The sequence below is a fragment of the Falco naumanni genome, chromosome 10 (genome assembly GCF_017639655.2).
Source record: "Falco naumanni isolate bFalNau1 chromosome 10, bFalNau1.pat, whole genome shotgun sequence".
Lineage (NCBI taxonomy): Eukaryota > Metazoa > Chordata > Aves > Falconiformes > Falconidae > Falco > Falco naumanni.
In genome coordinates, this window is record NC_054063.1 from 34,685,322 (window position 1) to 34,703,007 (window position 17,686).

The following is a 17,686-nucleotide window of genomic DNA, read 5'->3' on the forward strand; positions in this document are numbered from 1 at the left end:
TCCTCACTTCCTAAATAGGTGCTTTTAAGGCACAGACGAATAAACAGGACCCTCTGGTTGCTCACACCATTCACTTTACTGCAGACAGCGATTAGTACCACAGAATATATTAAACCAAAGGACTAAGGAGACAGGATGTGTCCAACCTGAAGACACACAAGTACCAAGAAAGTGCCTTAGCAGCGCAAAACTCTAAAAATAACAACAAAAATAGTAAGTAAAAAGCAAAGAAGTAGCTTCAGGTTTAAGTAGTTTTAAACACAGTTCATAGTGAGATTAGTGTCAGTTTTGCAGGAAAAAATTAAACTTCTAAAGATAAATCTGTAGAATCACAGATTATTTGTAAAATGGTGTCAAACAGCTTGCCATAAATTTAAGGGATATTCAGTGCAGGGAACAATTGTAAGATCTCCAATCCAGATACCTAAGCAGAACAGAAATTTGGATGTTTCAGGAACTGAAGATGAATTTTAATGACTTAAGAGAAAATTGAGAAGGGAAATTGCCTTTCAAATCATCTTGCACAGCAGTTAATGCTTCAAACTGCCACCTACTACACAAGACGAAACCTCATTTTGTCTCATCTTGGGACGGCAGAACTAGTAACTAAGAATCCCGACGAGAACCTGCATTGCATTTTAAGTGTGATAGTTACTGCTTGGGCCAGGAGTCAGACAGAAATCCACATCTGCCGTAGATTTGACTTATTTCTTTATTTTTAGAACCTAAGCCAGGTTACTTAATTTCACTGAAACTACTTTCCCTCTTGTGTGCAGGCATAGGAAGGAAGTTGCTCAGTTTTCTAATTAGGCTTTAGAATCTGTTTAGTATTTAGCATGAATAAAGGCCACAGCCTGCTGACCCTGAGATGAGTTACATCCAAAAAGCAAGAAAAGGGACTCTTCATTTCAATAAAGCACAACGCAAAGGGCTAAAGACTCACTGAACAGGCTACAGGCCAAAGAGAAATCAATCAATTAATAAAAGCAAAATGGCAATAAAGGCACCACTGCCAGATCCTGGGACTAAAGGATTGGGACGGTTATTTGAGTGCATACCCTTATCTTTGCTTTTACAGAGACCCTCCTCTGTCCCCTCCTGCCTGCCGAGCTGCTCCTTATGTCACTAAGCCCTTCTGGAAGGAGCCTCCCCAGTCACAGCAAGCTGAGATGGGCTGCTGAGCCCGCGCTATCCCCTGCTCATGCCTTCTGGGTCTGAGCCCAGCATCCAACCCCGTGTGATCTGCTCTTCAACCAGGGGCCCACGTCGCCATCTCTCATCTGGCAGCGTGACCCAGCAACCGCTGATTAATACCGGCATGGCTTGCTGCATCTGCCTCGCCAGGGTGTTTCAATGACAAACTAGTCCCCTAAGGAAGATTTACCAAACTGAAATGCGATATATCACCAAATTTCTACAGCCAAAAGCAGTGACAAGTGTGTCCCAGTGTGCGGAGCGTTAGTTATATCAAACATCGAAGCAAACATGTTCTTACCCTCTCCATTTCCAAATGCGCCATAATATTTACAGCTACAATATCTTTCCCCATCAACCCTTTAACTATCTCCTATGGAGTCTAATTAAAATGAAGTATGTAACACAATCAACACTTGCACACCATTGATAGATACTTGCAGATGTTATTATAAAGAAAAGTGCTCCTCAGTACTGATTAACATAGAAAGCTTAACAGAAAGGTTCTATATTCTCCCCACTATAAGTTAAGCTTAACGTTCCAACAATGGGGTTTTTCATCGTTTCTCCTCCATTTTAATTACTAACACTTCACACTGGAACATCAATGCTTAGAATCAGGCAATGATTAGGAGATTCCTCCTCTTTCATCTGCTACTTCAGCCTCAGCCATACTGCAAACACTAGCAATCGCCAGATTTCTCTCTCCGTTTTAGACAGTGGTCTCAGCATACAAATAAATAAATATTTATATAGTGTCTCTATAAATTTAACAGTGATTATCTGAGGAAGCAGGGAGGAGAAACGTCACTGAATTGCCTCATTCGGGATTGGACCCTGTCTCCCTTTCACAAAGGTAGTTGTGTGTTTGTGTACGCACATGCAGAATGGAAAAGGGGCAAAGTACATTCATTGAGTTGCCAAATTTTAATGCAATGACATAACATTGATCTTACCACGTTTTATGCCTTCCCTGTATTTATTAGCATCATAACAGGGCATATGAGCCCCAGGTAAAGATCAGGTTCACAGCACAAACACACAAGACGGCAGATTCTATTGAGCACTTCCATAGGTATGCACACACACACGGAGCAGGCATCCATTTCTCTATACAATATACTGCAGAAACAAAACATCCCAAACTTAGGTTACTATAAAGAACGCATATAATATCAAATAATAAAATCTTTCCCAAACCTGCTTCTAACCAAGTGACATTGGTTAGATATTTGCCATATATTTTACTCAGAGGTTACTTCCCCCTCCCTAGAAACACACAACTTGTTGAGTTTAGGTCTTCAGACAGTTTGCACCCCCAGTTATGAAACTGTATCTAAGGAATGTTATAGCGGTTGAATTATTATTTGAAAATGCCTTGCACACCATGCCATGCAAGTTCCTAAGTTTAATTATAACCCAAAGGTCTTACACAGAGCACACAATCTGCAGGACAAACCCCAAAAAAACCCCACAAACTACTCCATAATGCCTCATCCTCTTAGGACAATACCTAGAATCTGAAGGCAGCAGGACTCGCTACCCACTTAACGCACCAGTCAAAGCAAATAGGCACTCGAGAGCTGAAAGCTGGCACAGCACTTAAAGGAAACAGAGATCTAAGACTGTGCTTTGAGGGAGGAGAAGCTGAGCTCTTATTCCCACGAGGACGAAGCACCAGCTAGGCTCTGAAATTCGAATACATCTCTTTCACTAGAAGAAAGAGAGATAATACAATTTTAAGAAAAGAAAGGAAACATAAGTGAGAGATGACAATGTAAAAGTTGAACAGCACTCAGCGCAGCACTGCTATATCCACAGCGAACTCAACAGCATTCCAGACACCCACTGTACCTCCCCCCTAAATCAGACATACCATAATAGCTTTGCATTAAAAAAAAAAAATAAAATAAAAACAAAACCAACACAAAACCACACACCATACACAAAAAAAGCCTGGTACAATGCAACGTAAAGGCTGCTGTTCTGAAACTTCATGTCAAGCCTCCCCTTCTAAATGTCTCTCCAGCATGGTGCATCTTGACACCCATATGTTGTCTCCGCAACGTAGGACATGTAAAGCTTTGCTGATCACGCCGACTGGCACAGTTCCTCAGGCTCCCACACTTCTCTCCAAGCAGACAACATACAACACTGAACAAGGCTCCCTAGATAGTCTGGGATAGTATTTTAGTGTAAGCAAAGCTAAAATTATTGCAAGCTTTGTAATTGGTGGGTACCTTTGTAAAAAAAACAGAAAACTCAAAGGACTTGCCTGAGCTAATTGCAATCAGTAGAGGCCACAGTGCCGGGTACTTGCGGTGGCAGCAAAGATGTCCTGGTGCTTTACCAGGGTGTCTGGAATGGGCACCAGATCTTCTGCCATCTCTCCTCCAGTACAGCAAAAGGAGCAAACGTGGGCAGTGAGGGGATCTGCTTTCTCAGCAGCTTTTTGAGGCTGGAGAGCAGCACTTCCAGCCAGGTTCTCAGCCAAACGCAAAGCCCCGGCTCCACATCCTACCATCTGTTGACTGCCTCGGGCTGGACACAAGGGCGAACAGGGAGCAGATCCAATCGGGTTGTTTTAGCAAACTACCCCATACTTGACTCTTCTTACTCACAGAACTAGACATGCAGCACCACACAACTAAAACGAACTCCCCTTTTCCTCTGTCAGGCCATCACAGGGAAAGCTGTTGCCTTTGCCACTACAGAGAGGTTTTCCATCTTGAGGTGTAGGGATGGAGCAGAGAGGACCACAGATGGCACCCTGGAAGCGGGGGTCAGTGCCTGCAGTTTTGCATGGAGAATGAATGAGTGATTTGTGACCGCCACATAGTTGTGAAAGGATAAGCAAAAGGAAGGTTTGAAAACAAACAAAAACCAGACCAAATTTAGTGAGTCTACTACTTATGGAGTAGGGAAAGAGATAGTTGGTTTCTGACTCAGGATTTTTGAGCTCTTTGGACAAACAGTACTGTAACTTGCGTAAATACCACAAAAGCAAAGCATAAAGGATTTTTAAGGATAGACCTGTCAACACAATCTGGGAATTGCTCAGCTTTGCTGCCCAGAATATGACCATCTTCTTGTTATTTTTGTGCTCTGAATACACAACAAGGCAACCTGCAGTGGTGTGAAGGGTGCCCAGAGCATCTCACACTGTCCTCATGCTCTCAGGAGGGAACAGATGGAGTGCTGCAGGCTACAATTTGCTATTTCAGTCTGACTCCTTTAAGGAAGACAGATTTAAAGAAAATGCTGAAGGTGATATACCAGTAGTACCCTGGTCCTTAGCCCTGGGGACAACCGAGGGTAGGATTTGTTTCATAAAGTCTTAAAGGTATTTGAGTTTAAAAGCATTCCTATCTGTCAACACATTCAAGTACATGAGCAAAGGCAATGCCATTTTGTGATTCCTGTGCAAATCTCATGCAGTGTGGCAGGTTTTGTCCTCCTGTGGTGAGCACAGGAGATTCTGCATGATGTTTATGAAGTCTGTAACTCAGGCAGCAATTTCATCTTGTCCTACTTTTTTTTTTTTTTTTTTTTGCCCAACCTCTAGAGGATAACCTGGTTTTAGTTATTTACCTGCAATAGGAAATACGTAGTCAGCAGACAAACGCATGGCTCTAGTTAGGCATGTCTGGGCTATGAGAGTAACTTAAGATTTGCTGGCAACTGAGAATGTCCAAGCAATCCAATTGAAAGTGGTCAAATGGATAAAACTGATCGTGCCATGGAGGATGGTTAGCAAAGGACAGGTGCTACAGCAAGAGAGAAATACATCAGTGAGTGTGAAAAAGCGTTTTACAAGGACTGAAGGTTATAGATTTTAGTCACGTAGGAGAAAACGTGGACCCTGATTTCAGAACTTGGAGACAGCAGAAGAAAACCTCATTTGAAGGGAAGAGCTGAGTTAGCTGGAAGAGCCTCACATACAAAACCTCTTTAAGAATGAGGCAGAGACTGAGGAACCAAAAAACATACGTGGATGTCTAAGTCTTCGTGCTCTTTATAGCAGCAATCAGAAGCGATTTCATTTATGAAACCCTCTCCTACGCGTTTTGAATGATGGGCCATTCCCAACACAAAAGCTGTACGCCCAGAGCTCCCCAAGATGAGCACTTGGAGAAATCACACACTTCAAATACCAGAGTGTCAAGGGCAGGGGGGGCAATTAGCATCAGGTACCGGGGGCAGCTGGACCCCCATCCTATTTCTGTGAGGCAGTTACACCGAACACCTGCCCCCCGGCTGCTAGACCCTGCTTCGCTGGGCCGTTTCTCTGGCTGGAAAAACTAAGACACAATTCTAGATCCCAGATGCAACTGCAGAAACCTCTGGTGCCTCCTCCCCAACAGGTTGTATAGCATTGTACTGCTTTGACATTATTCTTCCTATTGCTCATACAAGAAAAAATTATAATATTTCTGTAAAATGAATAGCATTGCACCTCATAATCCCTTTTATTTCACTAAATTAAACTGTGATTTTGTAACTACTTCTGTAGAGGCTATCAGTGCCAGATCTGAAATTAGGTAATCAAGGACACACCACAGCAATCACAGACAAAGAAATGCTAAACTATTTGCAAGGTCCTTTTTCATACTGTGAATGAGGGAAGTGTATTTGAAAAAAAGAAAAACTCCCTACCCATTCTTTAAAATATTGCTCTTTCTGAAGCCTAAGTACTCTGAGGAATATTTAAATGGAGACCTGTCCCTTTCCCACCAACTTCACCCAGTGCTGGCCTCATGGCAAACGACATTTGCACAGAAAATTCAACCTTTTGCATATATGCAAATGAGCAGCACAACCATGCCGATGACAGGTCAAAAAGCCTTTGGTTATTTTTGCTAGACAAACAGGACATTTCACAGAACAGAAGAACAGACACAGATTTTAACATTAATTCATTACACTGTCATCTGAAATTGAGATTCAGGTATATTCTGAGTTTCTACAGCTCTTCCCACCGTCCCTTAACTCGCATAATTTTGGAAAAACATGGCATCTTGTCACTGGTGTGAACATTCTAGAATCAGCTACTAAGCAGAACAGATGCTGCAATACAGTTGTGGATGATGAGCCTTCAGACACCCAGCATGGAAAATAGAAGATAAGTTTTTGTCCCCTCATAAAAATAAAAAAGAGCATCTAGTGTGCCAGGCACGCTATAGATTCTTCATGGCAGACACTCTCCCCTAACGAGCTGGATAAATAAGACCAAGGGTGAATGCTTCCAAGCCATGTGCTGCACACGAGGGGCGGCCACAGGACCCGATTGCCATGGTTTAAGAGCTAATATAGGAGCAAAAGTTCCTTTATTTTTTATTACTGTTGTTAGATGAAACACACACAGTTAAGGTGACAAAGTGCAAATATGAAAAAAAAAACCCCAAACACTTTTCCTGAACAAAGAATCTCAACAGCACTGAAGCAATTCAGAAGAGGAAACATACACCCCAGCAAACAGTGCGTTGTTTGGAAACAATTTTTAGACTATTTTGTTACAGAATAAAAACATCCTACCACTCCTTCCTTTTTAGGTTCTTGCACCGTACTTTTAATAACATTACCTTTGCTTAACACATCTGCATCATAGGCAATGCTCTGCCTTCCTCTCCATCGATAAACACCACTTATTTTTAAAACATCTCAGTGTTTTACTGCCCAGGGACACCCCTGTGACAGAGAAAAGGCAGGAGTAACAAGCCGATAACGATTATGCCTTCAGCACACAGGTACGTTTCTACAGCCTAAAGAGTACTTTAACAAGATAATATTACTTTTAGCACAGGCCACCATGATGAGGCTTGGAGATTATTTCTTGGTACAAGCAAGAGTGTCTTACATTGAGACATATGTGGAGATAAATAAGGATAGACAAACTATCACTCATACTAATGAACCAAGTCTGATCACCCGGGAGCATCAACATTAACCTGCGAGCCTCAGCCCAACTGCAGCACCAGAAGCATAAGAAGCATGGAAGATTCTATATAAATTCCTGATCAGCTGCAGCATAATGTACCGATATTATATGAAGCACCTGTTTGCACAGAGTGCAATTCCAACTCTTTTACACTGAGATATTTGCTTCTGTGTGAAAATAAGTAAATATTTGCTCTGCTGTGCCAGCTGGATCAGGGGAAAGCTATAAATTGCCTAAGCCTTTCATAGACAGTAGAAGGCTGGCAGAAGGTGCCTATCTGGAGTTCGCATGCACAACACTAATTGGAAGCAACGAATATTGAAAACAGATTCAGAGCATAAACAGGAACACCAGAAGTAGATACGAAATTCATTTTCACTGTGCAGATTTTGTGTCAGGTACTGCAAAGTTCATCTTTTAACTCTGTGGTTCCTGATTTCTTTAGAAGAGTAGGACAGAGACTGGAATCAAAACAGTTGCGTTTTCACAAAGGAAAAGGAAGTTACAACTGAAACTAGTACGAGTGCATTGCTGAGTGATTTCAAAGGAAAAGATAATATACGTGTTGAGATGTGATGGCAATCCGTGTTTACAAGAAGCTGAACTTATCACCCAAACCCCCTTCTGTCAACACAGCACAAAGCAAATTATAGGATGCAACATGGTGATTTCTATACATTGTAGGATGCAATATGTAACACTTTACATGGGATTTTAATCTATTTCATGTATGGGACAACAACTCAAAGACATCTGGGCTCTTATAGCAGCAAGGGTATCCACTTTGTCTGAATTGGCACACCACAGTTTTAATTCTGTATGAAAGAAAAAAACATTGCAGTTGGAGACTTGCTTTCGAGGTACAGTTTCATTAGTGACAATGAGATTCTTTCTACCCAGGAAAAAAGAACCATGTGGATCTTTCTAGAGAGGAATGTGTTATGAATATAAAAATAAACATTGTCAAAGTGAACTATAGAACAGCAGACAGAAAGATTTACTCCTAGAGTAAGTTAACAAATAATCCGTCAGAGGAGAATAAACTGGGAAGAACTGGTTTTATACATACATACATATCTATCTCAGTAGTTCACACGTAAGATTGACTTTGGTGCGTATTTCTCCTCTTAATTTGGCATCCCACTCCTCTGCCTCACTCCCTCTGTTAAAGAAAGAGAATTTAACGCCAACAGTTTATCTTCCTATTAAAAACATTATTCAATAAATTTATCACTCAAAGGCTTTATCTTCAAAGCGGCGGACTTCCTTGATATATAATCTAATCTTTCAAGCTCACCAAAGATTTTCATCAAACTCCATTAACTGACAAATCAGCTTCTGGAGCTTTGAATCTGTTTGCAAGCCCCACTTCCCTCCTGCCTCCTCTTTGTTCGCCAGTGAATGCCTGGAACCCTTCAAAGTGCCAGAGGGAGGAAACTCTGACGTTAAGGCTTTTTAGACTCTGTTATCTTGTGGGTTGCCGTCTCGTTTTAAACCCCCTTCCAATGGTCTCTGCACCAAGATTTTATTTTAATAATTTGAAGGTTTATTGGCAGCTAAAATAAGGATTTGCAGCTTTTGAGTGAAATACATTGTAATAACAGCTGTCAGTCTGATTTTGATGCTCGGGCCTGTATGCCTCTCCAGCAATATTTGAGTACTTTGATATGGTCACAGCTATGGTCTACTTGAATATTATTTCTAAAGTCATAAAATATTCCACTGCTTCCTATTTTCAAAAAGCTCAGCTTAAAAAAATATAATTTTTTCAGCTTATATAACTAAAAAGCAAAAAACAAGTTAAGAGGACTTTTTTTTTCCTCACTATACTCAGTAGAATAACAATTAAAATATTGACTCAGTTTACAAACCCCGACCCAGTCCCACAGCATGGCAATCATCTGGGTCACCGTCCAACGCCTGGAGAGACTGGGGGGTTTTTGCTTTTCCACCTGTGTAATGTGACCAAAGGCAGCCCTGCATCCCCCAAAAGGAGGTGAGATCTCTGCTTCTCTCTCGCTTTTGTGTGTTCAGATACTGTAACATAAAGGGTCACAGAAATGTACACGGACAAAACAGGTAATTAAAAAAAAAAATATCCCATTTTCAAGCTCTACCAGTTTGAAAATGCAATGTAGTTGTGCACACAGATGTACACACCATCACAAAAAAGGTTTTGCACTCTCATACTCCATCTGCTGGTTCTGCAGGATTTAAGACATCAGCATAGTTTTTTGGTTTGTTGTTTTTTGGGGTTTTTTGCAAAGCAGTGCAACACCCCTGCTCGTCTTTTAAACGAGAAGTCATACCCATATCAATATTTCAGAGTCCACTGGGAAAAAATAAAAGGGTAAAATATTTATGACAATGTGTAAAAACAACTAAACACGTAAGGAACAAGAGGGTTTCTAAATGCCTTAAAAATATCTCAGGGTTAAAAGCATTAACATGTGGTTAAAAATGTAGTGCGCTCTTCCATTTTGCCCTGCCTTGCTTTTGCGTTATATGTTAGAGCTTCCCAGAAAGCCAACCAATGTGCATTTTATTATGTGAAATGTTTAAAATTGGGCACTTTCAGTGTATAAACTCTAAAGGTCTCTTATTATTTGAGTGCTTTTTAACGCAGACTTGCGTACATCAAAAATAGATTTGAAAATGAAAGGCATTTATGTTTCAGCTGTCTGCAAAGGCAGAGAGAGAAACATAAGCAGGAAGCAGTTTGTCCCAGGACAAAGACAGGATCATGACTATGCAAATCCACAGAGCTTAATAAATGCTTTGCAAGGCTGGGTCTGTCATTTCGCTCCCAGGATGAGTTTTAGCATCTACTACACAGGGAAGGAAAACAGACACCTCCCTTTGGTGGCTCCTCAGTGGAAGTTCAATGCTTAACACATGCACTGCAAGAATACACACACAGAGCATTATCCTTTCCAGTTTCCTCCCACTAACTGGGCTTTTCACACTTGTATAAAGCGACATCTGGAAACGATCATCTCATCGCACTCTCAAAAAACTAACAGAAGCAGTAATAATATGGTAATAAGGGATGAAATTTTATGAAAGATGCCACTTAACTGAAGACTAAAAGACACCATGCAATTTAAATAAATTGCTTTTAGCAGGGGACTGAGCGACAATCAAGAAAAAAATGCTTGCCCCATTTTTGCAAATTGTGGGCCAGATTTTCAACGAGTACAAAATGCTGACTTTGGTAAAGCAGTGCCAGTTTTGCACAAGCCGAGGATATAGTCCTGTAAAGTCACATTTTTAGGACCACCACAGAGACACCTTTAAATTGAGGATGCTGAAATGAAGCTGCATAAGCAAAGTGGAAAAAAAGCTATTAACACACCAAATATCTGCTTATTTCGCTCCCCTCCCTCTACAATTCATTTAAGAGAGCTGGAAAAGAAGAATTACACAATTCTCTGAATGAATACTAGAAAATTCAAACAACATTGTGCCACGCACAAAGATGAGAACTCAGCTCCCTGATTAACCTGGGGTGGTTTGGTAGGACGGTTGACATAATTTTGTTCTAGATTCTCTGTGCATCACTTGTGCCCAGGCTCCAGTCCAGAAGATCTGAAATCATCAATGTGGGCCTGACTGTCCTGTCAGTGCCCTTCTTCTACATTACTTTCATGTGTGCCCAGCATATTTCAAGTATAAAAATACAGCCTGGAAAAACTGTGACAAAAGGAAAATCAAAGTCGTTTGTATTCACTTTAAATTTCATTCAAAACCACTTTTTGCTTAGAAAAGTACTGTGTACACATCAGATGTTTAGCTGCCTCCAATCTACAATACCACTAAGTCAACCAGTGCTCCAGAATTTCTCCAAGTTCAACAAAACAGAATGGAGTTTGTTGTTGTTTTGGGCTTTTTTTGTGTTATTTTCCCCTCTCTCTCTTTTTGCCTCTTCAGATTAGGATACTCCAGCTGTTTGAGATGAAGCCTGGACAGAACTGAGGAGCCAAGAAATATTGAAAAGAATGGTGTCCTAAATTCAGCTGGTGTGAAACTAAGCGCTAGACAGGTTCACTTCTTTTGGAAGAAGTTGTGAGGTCCCACCATCAGTGAGAACTGCTGTTCTTGGCATCAAAGCTGCATGCCTTTATGAAAGCTGTCATCTTACTGACCAGCCTGGCCACTCACAATAATGCTATATTCAAACCATATTATAGAAAGCCATTAAATTAAACAGCAACAGCACCAAGCAGAAAGTGTGATGTGGAAATGAATGACTAGACTTCATCCTAATAAATAAAAATAAAATTACAAAAAACATTTCTGGATAACAAACTGCCTTTGCAGATAAAAAGTAAATCCCTAGAATTTAAATCCATCACTAGCAAAATCCCTCTGGAAAAAAAAATCCAAACCAAAGCACTATTATGACTGCCTTTATATTCATAACTGTATTTATGCAGACTAAGATAAGGGCAATCAATCCACATGCCTCAGGACAAAGAGCCAATCTTCTGCAGGGATCAGGATAAAGAAAATTCCTCACCATATGTACCGTGGTTAAAGGCAACAAGAGACATGCTTTGCTAGACTTGGGATTTTCAGGCATTGGCTACTGCTAGAAAGAAGTATCAGATTTATGGCATGCTAACGTGCTCCAGCAGTAAATCTCAGCCTCTCCTCTGCACGTTGCTGCTTTCCAACAGACTGAATTTAGTGCCTGAACTTTGGATGGACCATGGCCTCACACCAAACCAAGTATCTTGTCAGTTCCGACAATCTGGCTTTTCAGGAGCCCTGTATTCAGTCACCCACCCAAAGCGCACCAGAACACTGCTTCCCCTTTCACCATTTAATTACCTCCCCTTCCCCTCCCCAAATTCCTTCTGATGCATGTAGGTCGTCATTGTTGTTATATCCCAAACAACATAGCTGCTCTTTTCTCCAATTCTTTTCCAGTAACTAATTCACAGATCTAATCTATGCTCCATTCTTTGAAAGGGATCTTTCTGGTTTGACCCTATTTCTACAGCCAGTACATCCCTAACTTGGTCCAGACAGCTTCTCAGAGGGACATCTTTTGCCCAGAGCACCCCTGTACATGCAACCAAGCATGCCTCTGCAACTTGAAGAGAAACCAGAAATACACTTTGCCTCCTGCAGAGCTCCTCAGTCTCAATTGAAGGATTGTCCATATGGTCCAAGAGGCCTGAAGGTTCACAGTGTGGGCTGGACAGAAGTGGAGACCTGACAAACGGAGATAAGAAAAGCGTACCACTCCAACACACTCATAGCCACAACACACAAATCAAGTAACACTTCACCTTTTCTTTCAGCTGTTTTTTAAAGGGTAGATACCGTCTTTCTACTCTGTCAAAAATTAAGTGAGGAGGGAGAGAGAGTAATGTAGAAATCAAGATACATTTCTTATCTATGTAATCGATTTGGCAGGGAAAAATCAACTTATGTGCAAAGGGACTTAAGCTGTTAGGATGTGATACAGATGAAGCTCCTACCTTTCAACAATGCTACCAGGCTGTTTCCAAGCTCAAATTGGGGATCAAGGATCAAAAAGAAGGAATATCGTATTTTTGTAACCTCACCCTTATCTCTCTAGCTGACATGCCAAAGGCTATTGAGGTGGAATGAAGACAGAGTTTCAATCATCAAGCTAAGCAGACAAAGCCCCTGAAATGGGTATGAGTCCCACAGGCTTTGCAGGATCCACGAACCAGAACTCAGACACAAGACGCCGCCGTTCCCACCAGCTCACCTGCAGTGCTCCACGGCTCTCGGGAACAGGCACTACCAGGAGCAGAACAACTGCATTTTGTTGTGCTACACGAGCCTTTGTTTCGGGGAATTTGGCAAGAGAGCAAAAACCAAACACGCGCAGAACATGAACTGCAGTGGCTTGTCTTATCATAGCTGAGAAAAGCCCCTCACAGCATTTATCAATACAGAAAACAAGAAGGTAGTTTTCCTTCACTGCTAATATTCTATGGGAAGTGTTTCTCAACAGCAGGCAATCTCGCTGAAAAAACACCTATTTTCCCTATTGTCTACATTTGAAATTATAGAAGACAGTGGAGCCAAGAATTAAAATTAAACTAATATTAATAGGGAAATGAATGTATGTTTGAGGACAAGGTCTAGAGTAACAGCAAGTTTTATCAGTCTGTGAGTCACTGATTCTAAAAATACCTACACATCAGTCGCACAGAACTCTTTCAAATCACCTAATATGCTGTTTGTTTACTGCTTTGACTCATACCAGATTTTTCTCAGGGTTTGGGCTTTTTTATTGTAAGCTTAGAAATAAAAAAAAAAAAAAAGGAAGAAAAAAAAAAAGTAGCAGTATAGCAACCCAGAATCTTATTTTTCAACATTAACATGTGAATCTTTCCTATTTAACAGGAGCTATCGCCTGAACATGAAGTTGGAAAGAAATATTCTTGAACCTGTTGTAGCAACTCAGCATACCACAAAGTGACTCTCTGGTTACTCAGTTTGTGCATTTCGTAACAGTACACAGCTACCTCCTTTTTCTAATATTTGTAACAGAGCAACAGACAAAAACATTTCTATAAAATATGAAAGTGTAGCTTTACACCAACAAAAAATGACAAAACCTGCTTACTTCTGAACTTCGCAAGATTTCATGGCAACAAAGTGCCTTTTAATAATAACTAAAGGAAAAGGTTTTCCAACTACTTTGCAGTACCATATCAAACTCTGAATGTACAGATTATTTGCATTTATATCAGCTACTTTATCCTGACTATTTTTAAAAGGAGTATTGAATTCAGCCACATCATTCAAAACTAACTTATTTCCCTAGGCCAACAACAAAAATTGAGTATTGATCTTGACAACTGCTCCTTTCTCCAGGAGCTAAATCACAGCCTCCTGCTGAATAACCAAATCACTACCAGCTTATCGTAAGAGAGAGATGGCATGTGATCCCTGGGAGATTTTTCATGAAGACAAGTCTCCTATTAGCATAAGCTTGTTCTATGAAGAATCAAAGAATCATTGTCACACTTTTTTTTTTTTTTTTTTTTTTTTTGGGGGGGGGGGAGGGGAGATTACAGGGTTTCTCAGCGCTTTTGCTCCCCATCCTATTCCTTACCAAGCAGTTCCTCTGTCAGACTGGAAAGTTTCTTGCTTCCAAGCCTCAAGGTCACAAAACCCTCCTCACAAGTCACCTGCTGGCACCATCCACATGCAAAATGGCAGAGAAGCTAACATTCAAGACAGTGTTTTAACCAGGTCTAAATATTATTTTTAAACGAAGTCTTATTTCTGTCCCATTATTAATATTCATGTAAATGTTACTTTTTGGCCTTGCGTTTCATGCCAGTTTGTCCCACTAGAAGGGCCACACTTTTCAGATGTGATGCCCCCCTCCAACAATAACCTCATTTGCAAGATACCGCCTTCTCTTTCCCATCCACCAGAGGAAAAAAGGACTTTTCCACTATTCTCCCTTTCTGCAGCAACTTTGTAAAGGAAAATAAGCAGAACAGTATGTAAGTAATAGTATATAAGGAATAGTAAATAAGCAGAGAGAAGAAAAGAAGCCCCAAGCTTCCCAAATCACAGCTTTTCCAAAGCACACACTTTTCAATGAAGCCCACAAAACAAGGATTTTAAAGAGCTCTGTTTAACTATTGACGATGGCTAAAAACCCCACGCTCGGAGGACCAGTGCTGAACCACCAGGCACTACTGGGAACAGCGTTCAAACAGATTATTCTGATCCTCTTATCTTCCTTATTATTCTGGGGGGAAAGAGTAATATTTTTTTATCTTCCTTTCCTTTAACCACCCCTCAGCCCTGTGTCTGGTGTTAACCTTAAGCAGTCTCACTTCTCCCCGTGCCCTACTGAGCCACTCTTCCCTCTGACTGACAGTTCGCTGGTTTATGCCTCAAGGTCTTTTAATCTTCTCCTGTCCCAAGTCACTACCTATCACAGTCGATGGAAAAAAAAAAAAAAAATCCAACAAAACAAAAGATCCTCAACACCAACGCCACTACAAAAGTTATTCATTTACAAAAGGCACATTTTTTTTGTATTTTCTGGCAGCTGGCTTTTCCTGGAAGGTGGCAAGCTGGGACTTATTTTTCAGTACAATTTCTAAAGATCAAATATAAATGAAGTGTTGTAATACGGTCCTGGAGAAAACCAAAAGCATCACCAGTGGGACAACTGATGCCCAGACAGACAGTATTTATAGAAATTATAGATATTATCCATTTTATTAAAACTTCTTTGTCCTCATTTAGAGCAAGACCTTTCATAATTAGTTTTTACGGGGGTTTATATAATGAAAAACTTGTAAGAGTCCATGTAAACAAGTTCAATTTACTCTGATCAAAAATCTGAAAATAATGAATGATCTTGATAGGAGCTGTGTCATGGTGCAATGACTTTCTAAGCTCACGCTGAGAACATTGTGGTCATGCTTTTGCTCTGATATAAGGCTGACAGTCAAGAAACTCACAGCAGACAACCATAAAATTAAAAATAGGAATTTCATTGCAAAGTATGCCTAAACTGAAGGCTATCCCAGCAGTTACTCCAACTCCCTAGCACACAAGTGTGCAATGGTTACGTGGAAAGACACTAAGATTATGCAGTAAAAGGAACATTGACTTCTTGCTGTTGGAAGGTTGCAGGCATCTTCTGTTTATGGCTACACTGATTTCTTGCAATTTAAGTAAATTACTCTTCTACAGTATAGGTGATATTCTCTACTATTACTTCTGCAGTCATTTGTGTTATCTTAATTAGCAGGCCTAAAAAACACAGTGCCAACACTAAACAGTCCAGTAAAACAGCACTACTCCAGTCATCTAGTGATTACATACCAATGTGTAAGAGTTTGGTACTTCCTTCTTGCTAAGAAAAAGTAATGATCAATGAAAAGAACCAAAAATTTCACTTGACAAAGAGGGATAAGTGATGCTGCTTTCAACTATTAAAAAAAAACAAAACAAAAACACAAAACAAAACAAAAACCCCTCAGTTTTCATTGATGTAATTCATTAGGCACTCTAAGAAAAATCAAGCAAATAACGCTGGTTTCTTGGTTCAGCACATTTTTTTTAAACCTTTACTGTGGAAGTTTTGTGTAATTATCCTCAAAATAGGTTAGTTTGAAGGAGCTCCATGACATATGGAAATTGGAATAATGAGCTGTATTTTCTTGTCTATCATTTCAGTTGGCATTTTCTGGAAGTTGTGCACCTTTAGATATTGGGCAAGTCCCTCCCTGCCTTCATGTCCATGCTTAGATCAAGTTCATTACAATTTCTCCCACCCAATACCCTAAACAAGACATAAATGCCATCACCATCAATCTCAACGAGCTCTGTATGACAACTAACATTAATAGAACGACCTTCTCCAGTTACATTTTCATTAGTAAATAGGACAGACAACAGTGAGCGGCTCAGCTTAGCCAATTTGAACACATTATCAACGTCATCCTTCACGATGTCAGTCGATACCTATGCTGAGCAAGGAAACTCAGCAATTTGGGATCCAGTACAAGATATCATTAAGCCAACAACCTTTTATTTTTTTTTTTTTACCCTTGAATTAAACTAAAACAAGCATTTTTTACAGGTGATACAGAAAATTTTTCAAGTTTGACTGCTGCAGAGTGTGCCTGCAAAGTCACAGTGCATGAACTACAGACCAAATCTTAGCACATCACATTTCCATATGTAAATGCATAGTCCCAGGCCCAGCCTGCAGTTGTTTCTGCTGAGAGTTAGAGAATTTGACCATGCTAGTGAGAGGAAAGCCAAAAGATGTAATGTAATGAGTAAGTAATGGAGCACGCACCAATTTCCCAAATAAGCCAGGACATCATCCATATCACCTCATGCTTCCCGCCCAGTTGCAGAAAAGCCTCCAAACATCTGTCTTCTACCAATGGATGGGTACTGGATCTAGCAAACACCTCCACGCCAAATTCTCATGCTCAGATATTTTTTTTAACCAATTCTTCTCAAAGAGACACTAAACATTCACTGCTTTAGAAGTTGTATAGTAAAGGCAAGGCAGTAAGGATGTGCTCCCCTGCCCCACAATGCACTCAGCCTGCCAGGCTTCCTCCCTTGGTGGAGGAAGAGGAGGATGCTGGGGTTGCTCACGCTGTGACAGTGGCTGAGGAACATGAAGAGTGCACAGATTAATCCCATCCCAGGGTGGCATTTGGCTGTTCTTGATGAACACACTTCAGATGTGCTAGTGGGTCAGAAAGAATAACTGGAACCAGAAAGCTTTTGTATAGGCTTTTCACCACTTAAATCCACTTGCTGTGAACCACTAATTTGTGGGGAGGGAAGGGAGGTTGTAGAAAAAGGAGAGGAGCCTTTTAGTCTCTGTCCTTTGTTCATACCGCAGTAAGGACCTTACAAAAATTACAAAAATGCAAACCCTGAGAAGACAGTTGTGCAGTAGGAAAAAAAAACCTACTAGGTAGAAAACTGCTTTGTTCATCCCCTTGCAAGGCACAGAGCTTGATTTCCCTTAATGGGTAATGATTCATGTATGACAACAGGATG

General features: G+C 40.6%; 1 protein-coding gene across 2 annotated transcripts in view; it reads right to left on the bottom strand.

Annotated features, from left to right (window-relative positions):
- PTPRT (protein tyrosine phosphatase receptor type T) overlaps positions 1 to 17,686 on the bottom strand; it is a 453,762-nt gene that overhangs the window by 205,099 nt on the left and 230,977 nt on the right. The gene's annotated exons all lie outside the window — the stretch shown is intronic.